Source organism: Grammomys surdaster, unplaced genomic scaffold, assembly GCF_004785775.1.
Source record: "Grammomys surdaster isolate TR1022 unplaced genomic scaffold, NIH_TR_1.0 191, whole genome shotgun sequence".
NCBI lineage: Eukaryota > Metazoa > Chordata > Mammalia > Rodentia > Muridae > Grammomys > Grammomys surdaster.
In genome coordinates, this window is record NW_021604636.1 from 3,771,465 (window position 1) to 3,799,101 (window position 27,637).

The 27,637-nt window shown below is 34.1% G+C and overlaps 1 pseudogene; it reads left to right on the forward strand.

The window, feature by feature from the left end:
- Positions 1 to 220: 220 nt before the first annotated feature.
- LOC114622699 overlaps positions 221 to 27,637 on the forward strand; it is a 37,065-nt pseudogene continuing 9,648 nt past the window's right edge.

Here is a 27,637-nt window from a genome sequence, read left to right on the forward strand (position 1 = left end):
TATAGGCCATAAAAGGGCAAGAGAGAGAAGGGAAGAGATAATAGGCGCTGTCCATCTGCTCCTCCTCCCCTCCCTGTGTCAGACCTCCCCAGCAGTGTTGGTGGCAAACAGTCTACCCGCAATAATAAATGAGGGAAGGCAGAAGGATAAATGCCACCGAGCGCGGCCGTGCATTTTAGAGTGGCGACAATTGCTGTTTATTTGCTTTTCGTTTACGAAAATGACAAAGGGCAAGGTTATATGTGAGACACATCTCCGCATTTTGTTTTACTCGCGGGTTTTGGGAATCAAGGTGACTGGATGCACAGTCAACTTTTCTTTATTTGAATGTGGAAAATATTTATAATCTTCTTTCTAAAGTACAGATTTTTCTTTTTTAAAGACTTTGGCAAAAACAAATTGAGTAACTTTGGCATATTTAGTCATTCTCTTTTCCTGCACTAAACCCGTGCCCTAAGACCAATAAATTCTTCTCAAAGTTTATGATAATTCCTATCTATGAAGTTTAGGTCTGCTGTGCAATCATAGATTTTTGAAACTATATTTGAACGCTTCAGCTCGGAAGATTTTAGATTCTGTTTATTTGCTCAGAAATTAAGTAGATGTACTCTTGTGTTTCAGTTTTTGATCTAAGTTTAAAGTCAAATCAAATTCTCCACAGCTTGACAGCGACTACATTCCACAGCCTAGAGAAGGGAAACCATTTGGTTTAGATTGAACAGATAAGCTAAACTTTACATTTTCAGTTTGCATATATATACATATATGTATGATAACTGTTTTCAACTAAATGAGGAAATGCGATATTCGTAGAATGTAAAATGGTTTACAGTAATGCCGAAGTGAAATTAATAACAAAAGTAATAGCCTATTTTGGAATTTTAATATGTGTCATGTTTTCTTTCCTTTTTTTTTGTTACTCAAAATGGAGTGGGACGTGTACAAATAATAACACATTTATCATAGCTTAAAGTGATTAAGGATACTAGAAAAAACAGCCATATGGCATTTATATTTAAGTTATTTTTTCCTAAATATCAGCAACATGTTGAAGCTTTTTATAAAAACCTGAAATTTTATTCTTTAAGGATTGAGAAATGAATATCAGAACATTTCATTAGTATATAGTAATGTAAGATTAAAGGACATTTTATGCACTATATGAGATTAATGAAAGCCTACATTTTTAAAAATATATTTTTATGTACCTTTTCAAACATGGTAAAAAAAGGATAAGTGTTTGTTGATATTTATGTTGTGATGTGGACAAGTAGGATTTTTCTGTTTCTGTTTTCATTCAGAAATATTATATCCCATGTTTATAATTTTTAGTATATTTTTGAAGTTTAAATTAAATTACATATGGAGTTTGTTCTTTATTCTCTCTTTCTGTTAGTAGTAAAAATCAAAGACGTATTCATTCATGGACTGATCAAAATTTGTAATATCACTGGTGTTCACTAGATTTTAATAGTACATGCATTTGATGTCACTGAATTTCTATAAAATAGTACGAAACAAGAAACTGATTTCACATAATAAGAAACACACTCTTTAACCACACAGTTAAAAAACATACACCATTTAAAATGTGGCCGAAATTGTATTTCTTTATAGTCAAACAAAAGCTCTCTGTATGGAGATTCAGGGATTTCTTGGGCTTTGTCTAAATTTAAAGTGCCCTCTACTGTCCAAAGAGTGTAGGACTTGGAGAGAAAATGAGAAATCTGAAATCACCATCTAGATCGGTAGAGACAGGTGGAGAAAAAAATTGTAGAAAATATCATTGAGCTCAACCTGGAGCCATTCAGTTTGCAATTCAAGTTAAGAGTTACATTAAAATTATTTGTAACTTTACAATGCTCTTGATCCTTCTCTCCACTTGGTTTTGCCTCTAAAACTGAAATTCTACTTTGGTTTCACTGTAAGAGTTACACTGAGGACATGGTCAATGTACAGATATGATGATTGTTTGTCTAAACAGTAACACCTTCATATCTTAACTATTAAGGAAGATAATCCAGAGTGCTTTCTTCTGCATATTTCTATACCAGGACCTCCTCTTTCTTCCCCCTCTCCTTCTCCTCTTCCTCCTCCTCCTTCTTGTTCATAATATATATAATATGTAATATATAATATATAATGTATATATGTTTAAAATTTTTTAAAATATTATGTAGTAGCACAAAGCTAAATGATTAGTTGATTCCCTGAGTGTTGTTTTTAAAGAGTCTTCAAAAGATTGGGCACCTATTTTGTTGTTATATCTTTAAAAACAAAATTTATGCATCCTGTAGGGATGGTGTGTGCATTTTAGTATGCTTATTCCAATATTTAATTTCAAGGAAGTCATATATTAAAATTTTTGTCATAAAAATTTAGACTGGAACAGCTTACAGAAGAAAGAATTATCTGAAATGAATTGTGTTTTGCGTTGTACAACTAAGCACTAAAGTTTGAGATGAGGTGATCATATAGGTGACAATTTTAGCATTTTTTGTTGCATTAAAAGTAGTTTGTAACATTTGCCATCATTTTCAAAAGATTTTGATTGAATGATAATACTTAGCGAAATCAGTAATTTTATGTAAATTTAACAGTATGACATCATTGAGGTGTGTAAAGCTTAATTTGTCAATTCTGTGACATAGGCAATAGGCCTTAGTTCAATGGTTTATGAAATATTTGGTCTACACAATAAGAGAAACAAAAAAAAATTTGGAAAGGAATTTTGAATAAGTGTGTAGTACATTGTAAGCTTACTCAGTCCCTAGGGACTTAATGGAGTACCTGTGAGTCAGGGAGGAGACAGCAAGATGACAGAGAGCTAAACAAAGCTTCTAGCTAACAGAGTCCTAGGCTGCTTTCTCATTTCCAACACTGCCTCTCCTTGTCATTGTCTCTTTAGGTCATTTTACTGACTTCTAACTTTGCCACTCCTCAAATGGATGTCCTTATTCTCTGTTCTAAGGCAGAGTCCATTCAGCTAGTGCTTTCTCCATCAGGGGTAATTCATCAGAAATTTTCTATGCTCATAAGCCAAAGAACAACTTTCTTTTACTTATTAGTAAATGAAAGAAGCAAATCCTATCTCAAAGAGGAGATTCTCTGGCAGTGTAATTTAGGGCTAGTCTAGGAAGGAATCACCTATCAGTTAAAATGACAGCACAATATTTAATGTTGGCATAGTTGGTATCAAGCAAGATGGTCTTGTCAGTGTTTGGAAAAATCAAGCACATTCAGTGTGTCTAAGTATTTCCTCTACTTAGGAGAAATTTGTTGAACCAAGTGTATTATATAATCAAGCTTAATTTCTCAGAATTACCATCTCTCTTGGTTAGTATTCAGTTACTTTCCACTTCTTGGCAAAGAATTACACTGTAACATGGTTCCTGAATTCCATTAACACATCGTTTTTAAAAGTCTAATGCTATGGTTCATGATGTGGGTAGCTACATGGTCTATGCTTTATATATCCTTCTCCTTCTACAATCAATTCATTTCTAAATTCTATTAAAGATAATCTAATTTCTATTGAATCTAATATGTTTAATAACAGACCCTTGTTCTTGGACATAAATTCTCTTCCTCACTATGAGTATTTTTTAAACAAATCTTTAAATAAATAGCTTGAATTTCTCTAAGCAGTGAGTTACAAAAAGGGCCTTTGCAGCCTTTTCTTCTAGGATTATGGATTTTGAGTTAAAATCATAGTACAGAGATAGAAATAATCCAGTGTTCTTTAAAGAGTTGAGTCCTTATTTTCTTGGAATACAAGAGCTGCTTTTGTTTTAATCTTTATTGAAAATGAATTCTCTCATACAATAAATCCTGATTATACATTTCCCAGCTACCCTCATGTCCCATCTTCCCATGATCCCAGTCTCCCTCTTTCACCCATTAGAAAAGAACAGGCCTCCAATTGACAACAACCAAAATGGACAAAACAAAATACAGCCAGACAAGGCAAAAAAAAAAAAAAAAGAAGTTATCACATTGAAGCTGGAAAAGGCTACTTAACTGGAGGAAAGAGTCCTGAGAGTCGGCAAAAGAGTCAGAGATACACCTATTTCCACACTGGGAGTCCCATAGAAACACCAAGGTACCAGGAACAACATATATGTAGAGAACATGTCAGGAGCCAGGAAGGTGCTCTACTTGTTGCTTCAATCTGAGTGAGCTCAGATGTGTCCTGTTGAGTTGATTCATGTTCTCCTGGTGTCTTAGATCCCCTCTGACTCCTACAATCTCTCTTCCTCCTCTTCCAGTGAACTCCCAGAGCTCTGAGGGGAGAAACCTGATGGAAACCTCAAATTTAGAGACTCTAAATAATATCTGGCTGATTGTCTCTGTATCTGCGCCCATCTGCTGCCAGAGGGAGCCTTTTGGATGAGAACTGGATATAGAATAGATTTTGCAGACGGAGTAGGGGAAGATGAGGATGGATCAGTAAAGATGGGGTGTGGAGGAAGAGAGTATGGGAACAGACAGCTGGGATTGGTGAGAACTTGGGGTGTATGGAAAACCAGTGCAACGGAAACTTTCTGGGAGTGGCTTAGTGTTTTTTGTTGTTGCTGCTGCTGTTGCTGTTTTGTCTTTAACTGCTCAGCTATGTTTTCTGAAAGTTTATGTGGGTTGTACAGTATCCTTCCAGTAGAGCTTAGCTTTGCGTAAGTTGGATAGGAGGTTTCTTTTTACAACCAAATAAATCTAATTGTCATGGTGCACGCCTTCCTAAAAAAGAAAATTATACATTCACAAATTAAAGTTTTATGAGGTTCATCCACTGTCTTCTTATAGTATGGAAGAGTGTGTATGTGTGGTTCTTTGCCCAAGACAACAGCATTCATGAATAAAAGACTGGGACACAGTTCCAATTCTCCTGATGGCCAATGCTTTATACCAAAGCTTTATCTTGACTCCCATGAATCGCTGAGATATGTGTTTGTCGAGCTATTTTGACATAGTTCTTATTCTCTTTATCTTTACAATCCAAAACTGAGAATATAAACTGAAGTATAAAATAAAAACAATGCTTAAAGCATTGATGAAATAATATTAGAAAATGAAATATTATTAAGAAACATTTGCTGCAGAAGGACTGAATATTATATATATGAGAAAGTAAAATTTACAGTTTTTAAAGCATAGCATACTTGGATTTGATAAATTTATATATCTTCATAAAAATGACTGTTTACAACTTAAGAACATAGATTGGAATCCTTCCCTTTTTCTTTGGAAGCACATAGCAGAGAGAAGAAAGAATGAATTCTGGAAAATTGCCTTTCCTTAAAAAACAACAGTAACAGTGCATGACACAAACATTTAATAAAGGGATGGTTGTAGACTTCCTTCATTCCTGTGAACCAACAAAAATATCTCAAGGGACAGATCATTAAATCCTCCTCGGTGTTAACGCAAACAGCATCTCAGGAGGCGTTTCTGAAGGTGTGAGGCATTTATTAGAAGGATGTTTAGAAAGCTCGACTGTTTTCTCAAAAATCACTCCTGCAGAAAATAACAGGATAGTTACCAACCATTTCTGAAAGCCGTGTATAATGGAAGAGATTCAGTTCATTAGAAAAATAGTAAATTATAAATGGTAAAGCCTGAGAAGGAGTAAGTTGTGGGGAGAACACATAAATTAAATATGAAAAACATAATGCAACCATCAGAGATCATTTGGTACATATTACCTTATTATTTTGTATATGTGTTGAGATCTAGCAATTTACCACAATATTATTTTATGCTTCACTCTATTTGGAGTAAAGAAAAAAGGAAAGAAAAATACAAAATAAAAATGTCCACAGCATGCTGCCTTCTTATTCTCATTTTTAAAAATTTTACATTATTAGTTAAGCCTTCTGACATTCATAACATAGACCAAATTTAGAATCCTTCATTAGCTATAATTAATTCCTGTTACTTTTTTTCATTCAGGAAGGATTATTACTAAAACCATGATTTCTCTTCCAAACCTTAAGTTTTCCTTGACCCAGTAATTTACATTTATTTCAATGATTCCAGATAACAAGCACTGTGTGGTTCATGTGCATCGATCCAGATTTAGGAAGTATTTTCACCATCAGTTTCTTTTGTTTCTCTTAAGGGTCCTATTTTGCAATGGATAGGACTTTCTTTTCATGGAGATTTGTCTGACTTTTAAAGAAGTGTGATTTAAGGATTAGTTCAAGATCACACACATATTAGAAAATACATTTAAAAAATACATCTTGAGACTCATGTTTGTAAACACATATTAATTGAGTCTGGACATTTAGATCCTGGTCAGGTCAACTTTTTGGTCTAAGTGTGTCAGCTTGGAGTATCAGAAATGCTTGCTTTCTAGACCATTATGCTGGGATCAATTGCGGTTGCACCCTTAGGTGACCATTTAGTGACTATAGGTAGACCCTGACAAAGGATCGACTTACTATTTTTCAACGTTATGATAGTAAACACAGAATAGTCATTCAGTAAATGTTATACTTTGTATTTTCATTGCTTTTCCAAGTGTGTGATATGCGGGCACAATGATATACTATCATGATACCAAGAAGCAATTAAGAGAATAAAAGAAACGATGTTGCAGAATGAGCTCGGTTGCTAGAATAACATGTTTGATAGCTCAGGTGCATCACATGCTTGGGAATCAATCCTGTGATAAGTTGAAGAGCATCTAAGCCTATTAGCTACTAATTTTCATGGAAGATTTTATTAGTTTAAAGTTTATTCTGAGTATGATGCTGAAACACCTTGAACTTGAAGATGAATATGACAGGTAACCCCTAGGCTAAAATTCAGGCCAGTCACTCTTTCTCATCTGAGAAACCTGCGTGTGTGGCTACCAACTCTGCCTTGCTTAGGAAGAACAAACTCACGCTGGACCCTACATCCCATAGATGGTTCTTGAGCTATTTTGAGGTGGCTATAGAACAATAGAGTTCACACCATTTGATAAACTACTCTCCATCTTCAATTTCTACCTTAGTTTTAGGTGTTCTCATGACTTTTGGTATCATTGTGAATTTAATTTAACTACTTACATTGTGTTAATGACAACAATCACTCAGCAGTTTTTACCCCAGTGTTAATTTCTACCTCAGAGGGCCTACAGCACAGAATTTACAATTTAAATCATCTACTGCTGTGTCTTTGCCTTTGCTTTAGATTTTCTGCATTATGATAATATCTAAACTTCAGGCTCTGACTTGATCTTCTCCTCAGCATAAAATAATTCAGAAGATTTTCTAAATGGTATCATCCTTAAGTAGCTAATGAGTAGCCCATAGTTGAATGTCTACCTCTAAGCTTGTTGCATTTCCAGAAACCTATGTCTTGGAAATATCCTTACATGGATTTTATCATCCGCAGTCTAAGATATTAGTAAAACTTCTTAGTTCAAGCTTCTATATATATATTCAAAATGAAATATTTAAAAGCTATAAGCATCATCCACACCACCATCATTGTTGGTCCCAACTTTTATTGGTACTAGCTCTTCAGTCTTCAATTTTATTCTTGTCCCATTTAATATGTTTTTCAAATAGAAAAAAAATGCACATATTTAAAATGTAACTTAAACTATAATCCTTCTGTATATTAAACTATAAATCTAATTATTTCAAGGGAAAACCTTATAATAAAAATGTTGATTGAACAAATAATATGAATTAAAGAGAAAACATCGAATTACTTCTATTAATTTATTTCTGACAACTTTTCCATTTCTTTTTTAATTGATTATTTTATTTATTTACATTTCAAATATTGTATCTCTTCCCAGTGTTCCCTCCTTAAATCCTCCATCACATCACCGTCCCCTTTGCCTCTAAGAGGGTATTCCCCTACCCACCCACCTTCCCACTCCCACCTCACCCTTCTACCATCTCCCTTTCCTGGGGTAACATGCCTCCATAGGACCAAGCAACTTCCTTCCCACTGATGCCAGATAAGGCGATCCTCTGCTACATACATAGTGGGAACCAAGGACTCACCCATGTAAACTCTTTCTTTGGGTAGTGATTTAGTCCCTGGGAGCTCTGAGGGATCTGATTAGTTGATATTGTTCTTCCTGTGGATATGCAATCTCCTTCAGCTCCTTTAGTCCTTCCCCTACCTCTTTCATTGGGTCCCTGGGCTCAGTCTAATGGTTGGTTGTATCTGCATCTGTCGTAGTCAGGTGCTGGCAAAGCCTCTCAGGGGACATCCATACCAGGCTCCTGTCTGCATGCACTTCTTGGCATCAGCAATAGTGTAGGTGTTTGGTGTCTGCAGAAAGGATGGATCCCCAGGTGGGGCAGTCTCTGAATGGTCTTCCCATCAGTCTCTGCTCCATTATTTGTCTCTGTATTTCCTCATTCAGGATGGTATTTTCTAGTTCCATCCACTTATCTACAGAATTTGTGAAGTTGTTATTTTTAATAGCTGAGTAGTATTCCTTTGTGTAAATGTACCTCATTTTCTGTATCCATTCTTCCATTGAAGGACATCTGAGTTGTTGCCAGCATCTTGCTACTATAAATAAGGCTGCTATGAACATAGTGAAGCATGTGCACTTGTTATATGCTTGAGGATCATTTGGGTAAATGCTCAGGAGCAGTATAGCTGGGTCTTCAGGGAGAACTATTTCCAGTATTTTGCAAGAACTGCAAGATTCATTTCCAAAGTGGTTGTGTCAGCTTACAATCCCACTGGCAATGGAGGAGTGTTCCTCTTTTGTCACATACTCACCAGCATCTTTTGTTTTTGACCTTAGCCATTCTGACTGGTGTATGGTGGAATCTCAAGTTGATTTTGATTTTCATTTCCCTGATGACCAAGGATCTTGAACATTTATTTTAGGTGCTTCTCGGCCATTCAAGATTCCTCAGTTGAAAATTCTGTTTAGTTATATATTCCATTTTTAAATTGAGTTATTTGTTTTTTTGGAAATTAACTTCTTGAGTTCTTAATATGTTTTGGATATTCGCCCTTTATCAGCTCTTGAGTTGGTGAAGAATTTTTCCTAATATGTAGGTTGTGAATTCGTCCTATTGACTATGCCTTTGGCTAACTGAAGCTTTTCAGTTTTATGAGGTCCCATTTATTAATTGTAGACTTTACAGCCTGAGCCATTGGAGTTCTCTTTAGGAAATTTCTCTTGTGCCAATGAGTTTGATGCTCTTTTCCACTTTCTCTTCTATTTGATTCAGTGTATCTGATTTTATGTTGAAGTCCTTGATTCACTTGGACATGAGTTTTGTGCAAGTTGATGAATAAGGATCTATTTTTATTTTTCTACATACATACTGCCAGTTGGCCCATCACCATTTATTGAAGATGCTTTCTTTTTCCATTGTATGTTTTTGGCTTCTTTGTTGATGATCAAGTGTCCATAAGTGTGTGGGCTTATTTTGCGGTCTTAATTCTATTCCATTGATCAACCTGATTGTCTCTGTACCGATACCATGTGGCTTTTTATCACTATTGCTCTTTAGTCCACCTTGAGGTCAAGGATGGTGATTCCCCCAGAAGTTCTTTTATTGTTAAGGATTATTTTCACTAAGTAGAAACAATAAAAAAAAATCACAAATAGAGGCAACCCTGTAAATGGAAAACCTAGGAAAAGGAGTCAGGAGCTACAGATGCAAGTATCACCAAAAGAGTATAAGAGATAGAAGAGATAATCTCAGGTGTAGAAGATACCATAGAAGATATTGACACAACAGTCAAAAACACAATGCATGAGAATTCCTAACCCAAAACATCAGGGGAAGTTAGGACACAGTGAAAATACCAAACCTGAGAATAATAGGAATAGAAGATAGCAAAGATTCCCAGCTGAAAAGTCCAGAAAATATCTTCAACAAACCTAAAGAAAACTTCCCCAACCTAAAGAAAGAGATGCCTATAAATGTACAAAAAGCCCACAAAACACCAAATAGATTGGACTAGAAAAGAAAATCCTCTCACTACATAATAATCAAAACTCTAAGTGCTTATAAAAGAGAAAAAAATATTAGAAGCTGTGAGGGAAAATTGTCCAAGTAACATAGAAAGGCAGACCTCTCAGAATTTCACCAAACTTCTCAACAGAGACTATAAAAGTCAGAAGATCCTCGATAGATGTTATGCAAACCCTAAGAGAATATAAATGCCACAAATGTCAAGGCTACTGTACCCAGCAAAATTCTCAATCATCATAGATGGAGAAACCAAAATATTCCATGACAAAACCAAATTTAAGCAATATATATCTACTAATCCAGCTCTACAGAGAATTATAGAAGCAAAGCTCCAACACAAGTAGAGTTTCTATACCAAAGAAAAAAATCAACAAAACCTAAAAGGGGAGAATCACACACACATAAGTCAATCTCGAATAAGATATATAACAGGAACTAACATGCATATGTCTTTAATATCTCTCAATATCAATGAACTCAATTTCCCAATAAAATGACATAAGCTAACAGACTTGAATCTCAAGCAGATTCAAGCATTTTGCAGCACTCAAGAAACACAACTCAATGACAAAGACAGACATTACTTCAGAGTAAAAGGCTGAAAAATGTTTTCCAAGCAAATAGTTCCCAAAAACCAGCATGAATTGCCATTCTAATATCCAATAAAATAGACTTTCAACCAAAATTTATCAAACAAGATGGGTAAGGACATTTCATATCCATCAAAGGAAGTATCTAACAAGATGAAATCTCAATTCTGAACATCGATCCTCCAAATGCAAGGGCACACATATCCATAAAAGAAACTTTGCTAAAGCTCAAAGTACACATTGAATCTCCCAATAATAGTGGGAGATTTCAACACCCAATTCTCAACAATGGACAGTTCATTGAAACAGAAACTAAACAGAGACTCAGAAAAGCTAATTAACAAAGTGAAAAATTAAAAGGATGACATAACAACAGAAACTGAGGAAAGTCAAAAAAATCATTAGCTTCTACTACAAAAGCCTTTATTTAATAAAACTGAAAATCTAGATGAAAGGGATGACTTTTAAGACAGATACTATGTACCAAATTTAAATCAAAAGCAGGTAAACGACCTAAATAGTTCCATATCCCCTAAGGAAATAAAAGAAGTAATTAAAAACCTTTGAACTAAAAGAGCCCAGGGCCAGATGTCTTTAGTGCAGAATTCTACCAGACCTTCAAAGAAGAGTTAATACCAACACTCCTCAAACTATTCCATGCAATAGAAACAGAAGGAACACTACCTAATTCATTCTATAAGGCCACAGTTACTCTGATATTTAAAGCACACAAAGACCCAAAATAGAAAGAGAACTTCAGACCAATTTTGCTAAAAAATATCAATGCAAAAATACTCAATAAAATTCTGGCAAAACAAATTCAAGAACACATCGAAAACATTATTCACCAGAATTAAGTAGGCTTCATCCAGGGATACAGGAATGGTTCAATATATGAAAATCCACTATCTAAACAAAGTTGAAGAAACAAAATTACATGATCATCTCATTAGATGCTAACAAAAACATTTGACAAAATACAACACCTGTTTATGATAAACCTATTGGAGAGATCAGGAATTCAAGACCCTTAACTAAACATAACAAAAGCAATATATAGCAAACCATCAGCCAATATTAAATTAAATGGAGAAATCTCACTAAAATCAAGACAAGGATGCCCACTCTCTCTGTATGTATTCAATATTGTACTCGAAATTCTATGTAGAGCAATAAAATAACAAAAGGAAATCAAGGGGATACAAATTGGAAAAGAAGTAGTCAATCTTACTCTATTTGCAGAGGATATGATAGTATACATACGAGACGCCAAAAAATCTACCAGAGAACTTCTACAGCTGACAAACAACTTCAGCAAAGTGGCTGAATATAAAATTAACTCAAACAAATTAATAGCTTTCTTTTATTTAAATGATAAACAGGATGAGAAAGAAATGAGTGAAACAATGCCTTTCACAATAGCCACAAACAATATAAAATATTAAGCCAAGAATACCTAGAGCTCCCTGTGTAGCCCTAGCTAAGACAGTTTTATTTTTGCCTGGAATCTTTAAAATTCTTTTAAAAACATTCAAACTAGATTCAATGTTCTAGTTTTTTCCCTTTTGTATACAAAAAGCCTTTATACAGACATTATTATGTTCAGACTTCATTCAGTGTCTGCCCATTCACTGGTTTAGGAAGGTATAATTGGCTGGGTGGGCATGGTGGCACACAGCTTTAATCCCATCACTAGGTAGGCAGAGTCAAACAAATCTGAGTCCAATCTCTGAGTTCTGGTATTTAAGTTTTTCTGTCTAACATCCCAGGAGATTATTATACTGTAACACTAATAAATGATTCAAATTCAAACTGTAAACTACAAATATTATCAATATTGGTCGCTTTAATTTAATTATACATTAAATTATGATATGTTGGGAACCATTATTATCTATTATCTATCTACCATCTATCATCATCTTTTTATCTATTTATCTAATATATATATATATATATATATATACATATATATATGTATATATATATATGCTTGTACATATTCAGGTAAAAGAACATCTGAGCCAACTGTTACCAAGAATAAGACATGTTTGTGTTTCCTGAGAGGAATTTTACTGGATATAAATTTTTAACTTTTTTTTGCATGTATATTAGAAGTTGCAGTGAAAGGGTTGTAGTTTCTTTTTTAGGATTGTATTGCAAATTTGTATGAGATATTTTCCTCTCCACATGGAATTAAAGAGAATTATTCAGATTTATCAAGAAAATGACGGTAAATTTAAATTCAAGTAGGCGAATAAATCCTGAAAATTTGGGATATTCAAAATACATATTTACAGGCCTCATTTCTGAAGATGTGAGTTTTCTAAAGAAACATAGAAGATATTCTACTAAGTAGTAGAAATGGAAATAGACTATCCTAAAAAGCAATGGACATGGTGGATATAGAAAAGTCACCACTGTATACATACTGTAAACACTGAAGACCACATTGTTTGTATCAGACTATGATTTTTTCTGGAAGAAATGTGAGCAGGCAGATTTCTAAAGGTGAGCAGAGTCCTACTGATTTTTGGAGCATTAGTTTTATAGAAATTAGACATGTCTCCATTCTTTGTAATAGAATAATGGGGAAAGTATATCTTTCAAAATATTAAATTGAAGAATTTGAGATATTTGTATTTTTCTTTCACTTTTTGTAGTCCATTTTTAAAACTGTAGGGTCTTCCTTTGTTGACCAATAAAAGAGAAATTTCATTGGTTATGTTTGTAATGATACCATTGATAAATATTTTGATAGAATATATCACATACATAGTATTTGACATTTCCCCCACAAAACATCTTAATAAACATAAGTTAGATGTGGTATCAATGGCTTAGTTGACCATCTTGCCAGTTGCCTCACCAGAATTAATTTGATGATAACCTTCATCATCCAGGGTAGATAGATGAGTGGATGTCATTATCTTCTAGCTCATTTGCTGGTTACACTATTTCTTTTAATGTGCTTCATGCTCCATATTTCTTCATTTTAAAATTACAGACAGATGTACCTATACAAACACTCCCTACATTTACTTCTGAGAAGAATGCAAACCAAAAGATAAAAACAAAGCAAAGTAACCCTACATTAAAGTCATGTAATGACCTACAAAACTAGATGCCACTGATTTGAATTCACTTATAAGAAAGTGAAGTAAGGACCAGGACCAGATCAAGAAGTTGCCACATAATAACGATGTATGCAAAGCCATGGCAGATAGGATCTATGATATACCTCTAGGTTTATACAATTTTGAAAATTTGACAAGTGCTTTTGTTTTATAATCCTGTTTCACAAAATTATACAATATTATTTTAATGTACATACAAAAAAAGTTAACTCATCTTTTCTTGACTAAAGAACTTGGACCTGGAGAGAGAGCTCAGCAGTTCTGGCAGCTCTTCCAGAGGATCTGGGTTTGAGTCTCAGCATGCACATGAAAGATCACAACGTTTTATAATACCATATCCACAGCACCTAGTGTCCTCTTCTGGACACCACAGATACTACACGCACAAGGAGCACAGACATACAGGCAGGCAAAACATTGATACATATAAATAAAAATAAAATGGAAAAAACTATAATTTGCTTATAGGCTTGTATTCTCACAAGTGAATAAAAGAAACATAACATAAAGTGAAAAGTCATATGTAATAAAGTCACAGAATAATTGCTCTATGATAATCTAGAAATTTGTTTTTAAAGAACATTTTTTTCCTGTCTCTGGAATTAAACTTTAGATCTCATAAGCACGACAGGTAAGTTCTCCATCATTAAACTATGTCCTCAGGCTTCTGTAAAGGACTTAAAATATTTTTCTTCAAGGCTTATATATTTTGAGTGCTTATATTGGTTATTAAACTTATTGAGTAATGTTTGGAAAGCAGCTCGTTACTTTTGGTAGTCATAAAGAAAGAAAGGATTGTCAATACAGGGGACCTAATAAGTTTAAAGCAAGTATATGCATAGTAACTGATCCAAGCTATGGAAATAGAATAGAATACAATTTTTCTTCTAATTCCCAAATAAGTGGTCCAAAAGTGAATATAAATTGCATTGCAAAAGATAAATACACTCTTTAAGCCAAATTATTAGATAAGATTATACAGGTAAAAAGGGGTGGTTTGTGAGAGGAAAGGAACATGATTGGGAGGAAGGGGAAGAAGAGAGAACTCATAAATGGTGAGTGGAAGACAGGCTTGTTTTAAGTATTGGCTCAAGGGACTGTAGTTTAGGACTGGAGACTCAATTCAGAGCTAATATTGCAGTCTTGAATTCCCAGTTCCCCAGGGCACTGGGCTAGAAAGGCAGAGTCTCTATGTTGTAATCTTGACAAAAAAAAATTCCATATTTCCTGAGAGATATCAGATTTTGCTTCGAGATGATTGGATAAGGCCTATCCACACTATGGAGAGAAATGAACTTCAATAAGTATCTACTAAACATAATTCACACCTTTGAAACAACTTTACAATAAAATATAAACCGATACTTGAGCAAGCAATGAGACACCATGGATGGGTTAACTACACCTAAATTCACTTTTGAGTGTATGACATTATATACAAGAAACAAACTACTATTGAGTATCTCAGTACAATCACATGTGTACAGATGAACACATATACATTCATCAACTACCAGAAACAACAACAGGAAAAGCATGACTAGTGGGACAGTCTCGTACTTTACCATCCAACACTAATTCATTCTAATATGTCTTCTGAGAGGTCAAGTTGTTATACTAGCACATGGAACTTAATTCATACAATATTTTCATTTTTTCTTTTACATAATATAATCAGAGGCTACTATTTATATGCTTCCCTATGAAAACAAGTAGCTATATTATCTCATTTGTTAAATACCTCAATTCCTCTTGTCTCAAAGGAGGAAAATGCTACACTGACTCTTCTTACCATCCACTATGGCTTCTGATGATTTTATTTTCTATACCAAACTGAGTTTCTATACATACATGTACATGACATTCTCATCTATATTTCCACCCATATTCAAGTTTTGGCATATTTTAAATAAAATTATTATGCATAGTTAATAATTTGATAACTAAGATTGTGGAATAGCTGACCTTGACTATTGCACAGAAAAAAAAAGTCAAAGATGCATTTGACTTTGAAATGCAGTTAAGTTCATTTGTTATTCTTCTCTTGAGGCTAACTTTCAACAGTTTACATGGAGTGGGCTATGTATATGAAATAGTAATTAAAATATCATAGTTTTAAAATCTCCAGTAGGCATGCATGACTCCACTGGTACATCTCTCAAGGATCAGTGGGAGCATCTCATTCCTCCTTAAATCTGACCAGAATGATTTTCACAAGAAAAAAACCAGAAAGGGAACAAAAGTGGAATTATTCAATTTAGTGAACTCTGGGCAGAACAAACAATTTAATTTTAAAGTAAAATTAGTTAATAGGGAGTAAGATTTAATATTACCCAATAAGATACACATCTTTGAAGGAAACATTCAATTTGTGATAATACTAGGAAAAATGTTCAATTGGGAAGAATGTCAAAGGAGAAATTTTTGGTAATGGGGTGACCTAGAAAGAAGCTCAATAAACATGTTATGAAAGCAATATTGCTGACAGGGAGGAAGGCAGGGGAGATGTGATCTGTTTAAGCAACAAGCCTGACAGTCAGCTTTGGTCTAGAGTCTTAGTAGGAAAATGGATTTGGTGAGGACTCAGGAAGCAAAATTTTCTGTCCCCACCATATAGCATGAAAGCCACTTTGCAACATCTTTAAAAAATCAGAAAAATAAAATTAATCAGATTATTTACCTGTACCACTGAGAGTATGTGAGGATTAATGAGTTCATTATTGTGAAGAATATAAAACACATTGCTATATCTGAGTGAAAAATGAAGATAATTATTTATGGCTTTGCTAGAATGTCTCAGTAGTCATAATTACTTTGGGTTACAGATTTTGGGTTACATAATTATTTTGGGATATATATATCTCATGATATATATCATGAGATATATATATCATAATTTGACACCAGAAAAATTATTTGACATAACAAAATTGCAACTAGGGAAAATATGCTAAAAATATGACACCATTGATAAATGATCATTTTGTACTGTTAACTGGTTAATTTTTTCTGATTGTTTTCTTAGACTTTTAGATTGGTGCTGTAGCAGCTGGTGTATGTTTTCTTTAATGGTAAATAATTGTGTATGATTACCTATTTTCTTTTTAGGGTATACTGGAAAACACTTTGAAACAATTTAATAAAAAAAATCAATGAGAATCTATAACAATTACTAATTGATAAAAACTCTGTATTTTGAGTGGGATGTAACAGAAAAAAAAACTTGGTAAACACTAACAGATAAAAAACAGGCTAGAACACGTCCAGAACTCTGGAGTTGAAAATGACTTAGAAAGGTCACAAAAGTTACCAGCTCCCTAGCAGGACAACACTAAAAACTATTAAGCTCAGGAAAACCAAGCATAATGCAGAAGACAGAACAAAAAAAAGTGAGCCCAAAGATCAATTCCTCTAGCAGGAGATATGTATTTGAGGGTCTCAAATTGCTACTATTGTATCCTGTACTTCTTCCACTCTGCTAAAGGTTTCTTCATTTTTTATGAGATTCTTCCTATTGTTACAGTTGGCCTAACCATGTTCGTCTCTAGAAGGCAAATTGTTGGTGAAATAATATCAAGACACTGTGTGAGGAACAGCTCACATCTCCCTTGTTCTCACTAGCTCTTTGATACCTATATGTGTGGCCAGTTTTCTTAAAAACAGCTTATGAAATCTTTATACTATTTCTTTCACAGGGAAGGGATGGACACCCAACACTAGCAATTGCTGCTGACAAAGCACTATTGATCAACACCTCTATTTTTTTCCCCAGACTTCTCTGTTTTCTTTCCTGCTCACTACATTTTCTCCTTTTATCTTGCTTTATTTTCTCTTTCATCTCTTTCTTCACCAAAGCTCACCTTATCGTAGATTGCCATTCTGTTGGCCTCAGAAACTACACATATCACAAAAAAATCTCACTTTGCAGAAATTTGCTAAGTATGAAAAGATCTGGAGTAGCATTTATTTTTGTAAGAAAAATCTCCACAGGGTTCATGTATCTGGACACATCGTAGGCAGAGCACCTGTCCATAACCCACACTTTTTGGGTAGCGCAATCTCATCCCTACATTCTGGACACAGTGGGTGAAACAGGGACCACTGCTATCTTAGCTCAGACTACCAAAGCATCTTTCTTAAGCCCATTTCTCTTTGTTATCCATGGACCATGATACTAACCTTTTAAGTATCTTTTGAAGACTGTTACAGCACATATCTTAAACAATCACTTTAATAGTACCAATATTTCTCATGTGGGCTTATATAGAGTGTCCCCAGTACTCAGTGATTTTTTAAAAGAAATTCTCATTGATAATGCTCAAAATTTGTCTAATAATTTAAATTTTTACATTAGCCCATCTCGGCTCAAAACGTTTTTTTTTTTTAAATTTTTTGTTTGCTTTAAGAACCAAATTGTTTTTATACAGATTTTTGTTTTATTTATAAGTGGCAAACAATTATTGTTCTTATATATGGATTGAATTGTGATATTTTGATGCATACATTCCATTATAGAATAATCATCAGGTCTGTAATTAAATATTTCAGTTGTCTATCATTTAAAAGCAAAAGTCTGAAATAATGTTGTTATCAGTGTTGATTTCTAATCAACTTTTTCTTAAAGCCTTTCTCACTTGTCATATATGCTGTAGTAAACCCTAATGGTTTTCAAGTTCTTATATATGTCCTATTTTTGCTGCCTATGCCTGATGTTTTTGTTCTGGAACTGAAATATTCTGTCCAAAATTTCTACCAGAAGGAATGGTACTCTGTATTTCCCAAGTACCTTCACTGAGGTTTGCTTTATAACACTTTTTCTAATCCAGTCTCTGTATACATGGCAATCTTGCCATACAAGGATACACCAAGGAACTAGATGAAATATTTTGAAGCCATGATTTATATATATATATATATATATATATATAGAGAGAGAGAGAGAGAGAGAGAGAGTTTGGTTATTTATAAATGTAATTAATAATTAATGCATTTCAAAGAAATGATATTAATACACACATATATATTAATAATTTATATTATATATTATATGTGTCTGTGTTTGTGTGTGTTCCTCCATTGTTAGAAACTATGTACTATTTAGAAAAAAACCTCTATCAATGCTATTTGATTTTTGTCAAATATAGTTGAACCACACTCAATTTTGTGCAATTAACACCTATATATTTTTCTTTAGGATGGAATAAAGTGATTAAAAATATAATAAGAGACATCAGATGAGCTTGTGTCTTAGTGTTCTATTGCTATGAAGGTACACCACAAGCATGGAACTCTTATAAAGGAAAGCATGTAATTCAGTCTGGCTTACACATCAGAGATTTAGTCCATTATTATCATGGCAGGAAGCATGGCAGCACACAGGCATACATGGTGCTGGAGAGATAGCTGAGCGTTCTACCTCCAGAAGTCCAGGCAGCAGGAAGAGAGTAATACTGAACCTGGATTGACCTGCTGAAACCCCAAAGTCCACTCCCTGGGATACACTTCCTTTAGCAGTGCCACACTTATTCCAACAAGGGCACACCTTCAACATTACCACTTCTATGAGTAGACTGGGGGACATTTTCATTCAAACCACCACAGATCGATTTTGTATATATGTTCTAGAAAACCTATATTCAATTTTTAAAACTGAATCATTATTTTCAATAACAGGGAGTAAATAAATACAAATAGATCTTCAAAAAAGACGTATGTATATGTTTTATGGGAACATATATTTTCATCTCTCTCAGATAAATATCCAGCGGTATAAAAATAAAATAAGATAATTTATTGGATATCATCTAAATTATACACTATTTCCCTTTAAAATTCCACATGCCAAGTATAAAATGATGAGACATAATATAAAAATGGAATATAATATATAAATGGAGGTACATATATATAAACTTTTAAAACTAATTACTACAATCAAACAACCAATTAAGAGATAGAAAAATAACCCATAAACAGACATGGTACTCAAGAAATATGGCAAATAACCTCATGAAAATAAATTTATTTCTAAATTTAAAAAAATCACAAAGAGAGGTGACTAAGCCCTTGGCTAGAAGTCTAAAATAAAAATATAGACATTATTAAAAGGTGGCAACTAATTGAAGAGAAAGAACCACTTGTATTTTTCTCCTTGGAATGTAAAATTGCAAAGTCCTCAGGGAGGAGTTTTGAAGGCTGTTATCATTTTTTAACCTCTATATAAGAATTTAAAATTAGACTGTCAGCAACATAAAACATCAATGTCAGAGAATTCCATTAATATAAAATTATCTATCTTAATGGATTGCCATTTAATATCTCTGATTTGTAGATGATAGACTGACTTCAATAAAATAAATCTGATGTAGTGGTACTAAAAATACATTTCTGTTTACATAGAAGCCCCAGGATGCAGCCATAAAATGACTGACGGCCGTATGACTATCATTTGTATAAACACATATATTCTGCAGTCTCTAAACTGTTGGAATTGTGTTGGATTGCTGTAGTTATGTTTTTATCTCACTGAATCATAATGTGATACAAATATACAGATCCAAATAAAGACACTATGAAAGTACTGTAAACTTTTTAAGTATTACTCATTGTTATAAGACTGTTCTTTTCCTCTCTTGGCAACCTGTACAGTATATATATTTTTTTCGAGACAGGGTTTCTCTGTGTAGCCCTGGCTGTCCTGGAACTCACTTTGTAGACCAGGCTGGCCTCGAAGTCCGAAATCCACCTGCCTCTGCCTCCCAAGTGCTGGGATTAAAGGCGTGCGCCTCAAACCGCCCGGCTACAGTATTTTCTAGTACCTAGTTGTATCTACCTGCGACAACACTGATCCACAGCAATTACTAGTACAGCAAGATGTGCATAAAATCAGTGAGTGGCATTCACATGTCAGTGGCACCTAGCAGTTGTCTAAAGGGATTTAAGGCCCATTCAACAGGTGGAATAAAGTACCCACTGCTAGAAATCTAGGCAACATCCCCAAGCTCTTTAGATCACAGATCTGAGAAAGAAAAATCTATTACTGGCACATTGCTAGGTTAGCATAATTTCTTACTACATTTTAAATCTTACATTCACAGATTAAGTGTAACTACCAACCCTTATTAAAGAAGCCTCTATAGGAAATGGAGGTCTTCACAGAAAAATACAGCTGGGTACCATGCAGAAATCGAAGAATCAGGGTGAGTCCACACACTATGGACACGTCATCATGTCTCCTTCACCTACGGTTCAAGTAACAGTGCTGAAGGAGGGATGGAAAGATTTTTGAGAGCCAGAATACCACGGAGTTGGCTAGGAAACAGTTGTCCCCATAAAAGGCTGCAGATACAAGGTGTTAACAATGGTAATATTGATAAACATGCTAATATGGGAGGGAGAAAGGTCACAACCCTGGACAAGAAATTATAGGCAAAGATGTCTCAGAGAGAGAGAGAGAGAGAGAGAGAGAGAGAGAGAGAGAACATTACCTGGGAACATACTTCCTAATTGACTGTCCAACACAGAGTGCTCATCTCTTAAACTGTATACGTACAAACAACAGAAACAGAATAGTGCATTAGGTATTCTATCCCTTTCTAGTTCATTTCTGTAGCTCACCATCTAATAAACTGCTCAAAACCTGATCATCCTAATGATTTTATAAGGCTTTAAAACTGTTTCTATTGTAGTATACATGATACCACACAGATGAAGCATGTAAGCTAAGAGTAAGAAGAAAGAGGGTGTGTTACTGTTTGTGGGTTATAGAATTTAAGTCCAAGACAAAGACTTGTATTAAAGAGAAATCTCTCCAGGTCATTGCTCACCTATGGGACATTTGGTGGGAGATGAAGCCATCCTTAGTGGCCACCAACACTGAGGTATAGAGCAGGATAGCCTGTTTGTTTCAGATTCTCTCTGGATGTATGATCTGTACTTTGACCAAGTTCTACTTCTCTCTGGCATCTCATTATTACCTCAGGAGGACAGACAATTCAATACTGGCCTCTAGTCTTTCACTGTTTTTGAGATTTTCTTTCATTTATTGTGGATGAGATTGTGTGTGTGTGTGTGTGTGTGTGTGCGTGCGCGTGTGCTCGCACCCATGCAGGCAGTGTCCATGGAGGCCAGAAGAGGGTGACAGTTCTCTTAAGACTGAAGTTATATATGGTTGTGTGATCCTAAGTGGGCTTTGGGAATTGCACACAGATCATGTGGAAGATTACTTAGTACACTTGATCTTCTTTTGCTCCTGCTTAATATTTCACAAATCTGCTCAGTAGAAGCTATGTCATCTTCTAGGAAGTTTCCACCCTGAAACTTTACTTTCATTATACTGGAAGGCACTATGTAGGCTGCTAGAGAGAAAAGTCATCAATTATCTTATATTTCTGTGAATGCTGTGAGCTATAATAATGGCTGGTGTCACAAGACATGTTCATGGGAGAAATTGGGGCATAGATGTTATGAGGATAACAAACCACCTTCATATGATTTGGTACTGCATATCTCGCCAAGAATCTCCATTAAGACAAAGATTATCAACCTAAGCCTAAACCTGCTATTCTCAGTTCTGCAAAACTGGACAAATAACCAAATTTTCCCCAAATTCATATCTCAAACCCATAGATTAATAAAGCTCTTAGATAACATCTGAGAGGTTTCTTGTTTGTTGGTTGGTTTTTGTTTTTAATCTGTTCTGTTCTGTTCTGTTTTGAATAGTACTGTGACTAATGTACAAAGACAGCTGGTCAAAGGGAAAACAACACATGTATAGAGTCATCTTTTACATAGATGACATCTTCTACAACATCTATATTACATATACCCCCTCAAGGCTCAGAGACCACTATAGAAGGGGTCAGAAGATTGCAAGAGGCAGTGAGATAAAGGAATGAAGCAAAACAGTGGTTTCAGGATATGACAGGACCACAGAATTGATGCATTCACAGCATTTTTGGTGCCTACACAAGACCTATACAAGTATAAGCCTTTTGACATGAGCTCCTACCCATAGCTGAGAAGATGATAGCAGTTGATGTCTTCTGGGGAAGTCAGTTTTCATAATACCTGTTAAGTCAACAACGTTCCAAGGAATGTCTGTGAAACTGTGAATATATGAGTAACACAAATTAGGTTCTATAGAATATATATTAAAAATAAAAAGATAAAAGTTGGGAGTAGATAGGGTATTATAATAGGAGTAAGTGGGATGAATTAGGACATAAATGATAGATTACATTGTATGAAAATTCTCCCTAAAATAATGAAACAGAAAAATTTTTTCATCTCTCAAGGATCATTTGTTTGGATTTCTCAGAATTAATATATTCTGAAATCTATGTTTCTTGTCAGCTAGAAACATTTTGGAGCCCAAAATCTGTATTTTCAGAAACTACTTTTGTCTTACCTTCTACCTACCAAGTGTCCAAAAATCATGAGGTCTTAACTTCAGACTCAGTATCACAAATGAGGCTGTACACTTTAGTATGTAATATGAATTATGTGAATTATTTCAGCATCATGACAGAAAGTTGAGCTTGGTAGGCAACTCATCCCTCAACAGCATTGCTTATAAAATGAATTCTAAAGAACAGGCTGCATCACTGGAATGTGAACCTAGAGGATATTGCTCTGGTTCGGACAATAGAGAAAGATCAAGGATTTGAATGCAAATAAACCAGGTTTACTTTGTATGAGCTAGGAAAACCCAGAAAAATTAAAATTACTCTTTGAACCTCAAATCTTTTCATTGTAAAATAGACATAATTGGCCAGATCCACCTAATGACATTTAAAAAGATATTTATTTATTTTCTGTATATGAGTACACTATAGCTGTCTTCAGTCACAGCAGAGGAGGGCATCATATCCCATTACAGATGGTTGTGAGCCACCATGTGATTGCTGGGAATTGAACTCAGGACCTCTGGAAGAGCAGTCAGTGCTCTTAACCACTGAGCCATCTCTCCAGCCCCCAGCTAATGACTTATTTTGAGGCTAAAACAAATATATAAATAACTTTAAATGCATATCCTGATGAGTAATAAATGATATGCAACATTATTGTTACTTATGTAGAGTCCGGAAAATAGAGATGGTATGTTAAGACCAATTTGTGAATTGATCCAATTTGAAGGTCAAGGGCAAGGTCATCAGGAATTAAGCAGAGGTTTCTGGACAGTGACACTTGTCAGTCACACATTCTCATGACAAAACCAAAAATACGTGAAAGGGGCAAAACATCAGTGACTATTCCACATGGAATTACACACCAATGCAATGTCTCTCTTATGGATTCTGCTGTCTGGAGCTGGTCTTAGAACTTTTCAAACAGTAACCTAGGATCAGATCCTTTATGTCAGAGAAGTTTAATGAGAGAAGCCGTAAGCCAATCATCTTGACTTTTTTTTTTCAAATGTGTTTATTTCTAGTTTTTGTGAAAAGCCATGGAAATGTAGAACCTATTGTTTTATAATTAAGTTTCTACAACATAGTGTATCTTACAACATTGATGCTGTACTTGAAAATAGATGCTGTCTGTAAATATGCAACACAGTGATGTATTTTCCAGTTATATTAGAAAAGTGAGACAATAAACAAAGTTGTATCTACCAGTTACAGAATATACTTACACAGTATTTCGCTAGTTCCACAATTAAACAAATCTAGCGAACATGAGGGAACTAGACTTTTAATAATCTTTTGTTATAATATGGCAATTAATTGACATATGTTTTAAAGGTCTCTCATTTAGTTTATTCCTTTAGACTTTCCTGTCATTTATGTTCTATTCTCAGACATATAAATTAGTTTGGAATTATAGAGAAAAAAATCTAAAGTTGACTATTTTTGTTAAGTCCCCTCATTTATGTCTACCTAAACATGGTGTTCTGAAAAATCCATAAATGAAACTGGTTTGAAAATTTTCTCAATTAATGTAATACAATGTACTAATTAACTAGTTGAAGTAAAACGAAAATGTTTGAAATAAGAATATATGTTAAAATTTATATCTAATTTATAAAATGAATAAATAATTTTTATCCAAAATTAAAGATTTGGTGTTTATTGTACTAGTGCCTAAGGTAATACTATCACACTTTACAGTATTTTTAATTGGATATTTACTTATTTACATTTCAGATATCATCTGCTTTATCCATTTTCACCCCCACCAGAAAGTCCCTATCCCATTCCCCCTTTTCCTTTTTGATTTTATAACATTTTAATTACATGTAAATTTTAAGGTCAGTTCTAAGTTGAGGAACTAGCAGTACAATAGATGCAAATAATCAAGGAGCAAGCAAGACAATAAACAAAGTTCTGTGCTCACTCCCAGGATCACTATTTCTAAGGGCTTATAAGGATGACCAAAATATCTGAGCCTACTTCTCTGTCTTAGCCCAAAGTCTTTTCAATTTTTGAAATAACTATAAAGAAATGCTTAACACTGATACATTGATTAATAGTCCTCCTTTTTATAAACTGACTGCATCTATCTCTCTGTTTATCTCTATCTATCTATCTATCTATCTATCTATCTATCTATCTATCTCACTGTAAAATTTAAAACATTTAAGTTTCTTACGTTTTATGAATTTTGAATAAATTCTTATGTGAAATTTAGATTTAGAAGGATTTACAAATCATAAAATATTCAAAATCCCAACTTTATGGTGCTATCTTTATTGAAACAATATATACCTTTGTCTAGCTGAAGGTGGAGTGGCATATGAGCCCATAATTCATTAGCAATGTGGACTTGGAACAGTCACTTGGTCCTCTGCAATAAATGTTTCTCAGCTATACCAATGACATGTATTTGCTTGTTGATAATGTATACCAAGCCAAACACAAGGCAGAGATTACAGTATATAGTCAAGAATAGTAGCTTGTGACATGAAAAATATTGACTCTCATAAAAATTCCAATGAAAATGTAACAATACTCAAACTACCAATTAAACTAATTATAATATGCCAAGATATAATTTGGAGTCATTAAGTAATAACTGGTCAGGACCAATACTAAATCTTAGGACAAAACATAAATAGAACACTCTTCTTCTTGTCACCCATGATTGTTTGGAATCCAGTCCTATATTCAACAGTGAACTTCTCTGGTAAAGGTTGATTTATTGCATTGGTCGACTTCTTTACTCTGGTATAGTCTTGCATAACTGACATGTTTCTGTGATTGTGAATTTTAATTTTTCCTCTACGGGAAAAGAGGGTCATAAGTGAGAATCTTCCTTTATAGATGCTGATTTAGCTTCTATATCATCTGAATAATATTCAGCAAACATATAAAGGCTTAAAATATGAGAGATCTCGACTAGAACAAAGAAGAGTGCTACTGTGGATAATTTACTGGAGAACAATTTGCATTATCATTGATATACAGATCGATTAAATTACCACAATTATCCTTGTTTATAAAATGAAAATGAGGCACCAATCTCTTATAGTTTTTCAGAGAATTAAAAGTCAATACTGTGCACATCATCGGTGATGTGTACTTCTTTGCAGGTAGCAAGTTCTTGTTAATTACAGCTTGTGTGATGATGACAATTGTCATGCTGTAAGTGCAGAGATATGCCAAGAGAGCTTTGAGATAGAGGAGGGGGGATTCGGTGAGTACAGTAGATTAGGGATTTACAAAATCTTCCTAAATAAATGCTGTTATATTTTTTAAGGTACCTAGAGAGGATATCCAAGACAAATAGTCTTCTCTTGAAGATACACATTTTAAGATCTAATTATATTATGTACCACCTAATTAGAAAGCAAGAACAGGTCCACATAAAAATATAAGGGATTTATCTGAGATACAGTACATATAATATTCACATAACTGAAGCAGCCGGAAATACGATGTAAATCATTTTACTAAGTCAGATTAAAGGTGCTATCATTCATGGTTATGTAATACTATCTATAATTTCTGTGTTAAACTTGACATTATAAATCCTTTAATCTGCGTATTTAAAAGCCATTCTATGGCTCATTTTTCAAACAGATTCCCGTTAACACATTTACTGCTAATGAAGCACTAACGTGTTCTCTCTTTCTTAGATAAATGCTGTTGAACAACATTATTATTTGCTCCTCATATAATTATTTTTTTGGCTTTTTAATTTAATTGCTTCAATAAAAAATACACCAATAATGCATTTTTAATTACACTTCCCAGGTGACCTATGTAAAAAGAGGTTTTATAATGAAGCCACAATAATTAGCCTGTCACAGTCCAGTTTGGGGCTATTGTCTAGTTGTCCTTTCCGTGGCTTGTTGTGGCATGACTAGAATTCTAAAGACCCTGTGTATTATCTCCCATAATACTTAGGAAGGTATTAAAAATGTGTGCAATACTGGCAGAAGCAGGCTTTCTAATTATCGTCAGCTATTTCTAGTGTGACGTGGTAAATTCCCTTGAGAACAGAAACAACAGCCCACTCCAGGGTTTGTAATAGGCCCTAGAGCCTAAGTAGTTGTAGACAGAGCTGTTTCCCTCCGGATAGATAATTGGTTTACATAGCAGCTCAACATCTGAACCAAACCCATTTTTTTTCTATTGTGATTTCACTGTTTACTCTAATATACATAAACTATTTTGTTATATTAAATAGTGTATGACTCATTTCTTAGCAGCTGAGTAAATTTGCATGATGTGCCTCACCTGGAATACTAATTACTCTTAGGCCTGCCCAAATTTTTTCAGTGCTTGAAATATTAAATATTTCATTTCTTAAGAATACATGCTTACTATACATAATGAGTTCTGGCAACTTGTTAAGTGTGATTTTATTTAGGTTCTATTTCTACATGAGAAGCATTGTTTCCACTTAGCAAGGCAACTGATATTCAAAAACTTTAAGGATGCTTGTGGTATAAAGACACTGTCATTGATTATTAACAAATATGTGTTATTGTGTGCATACAATAATTAGCGACAAT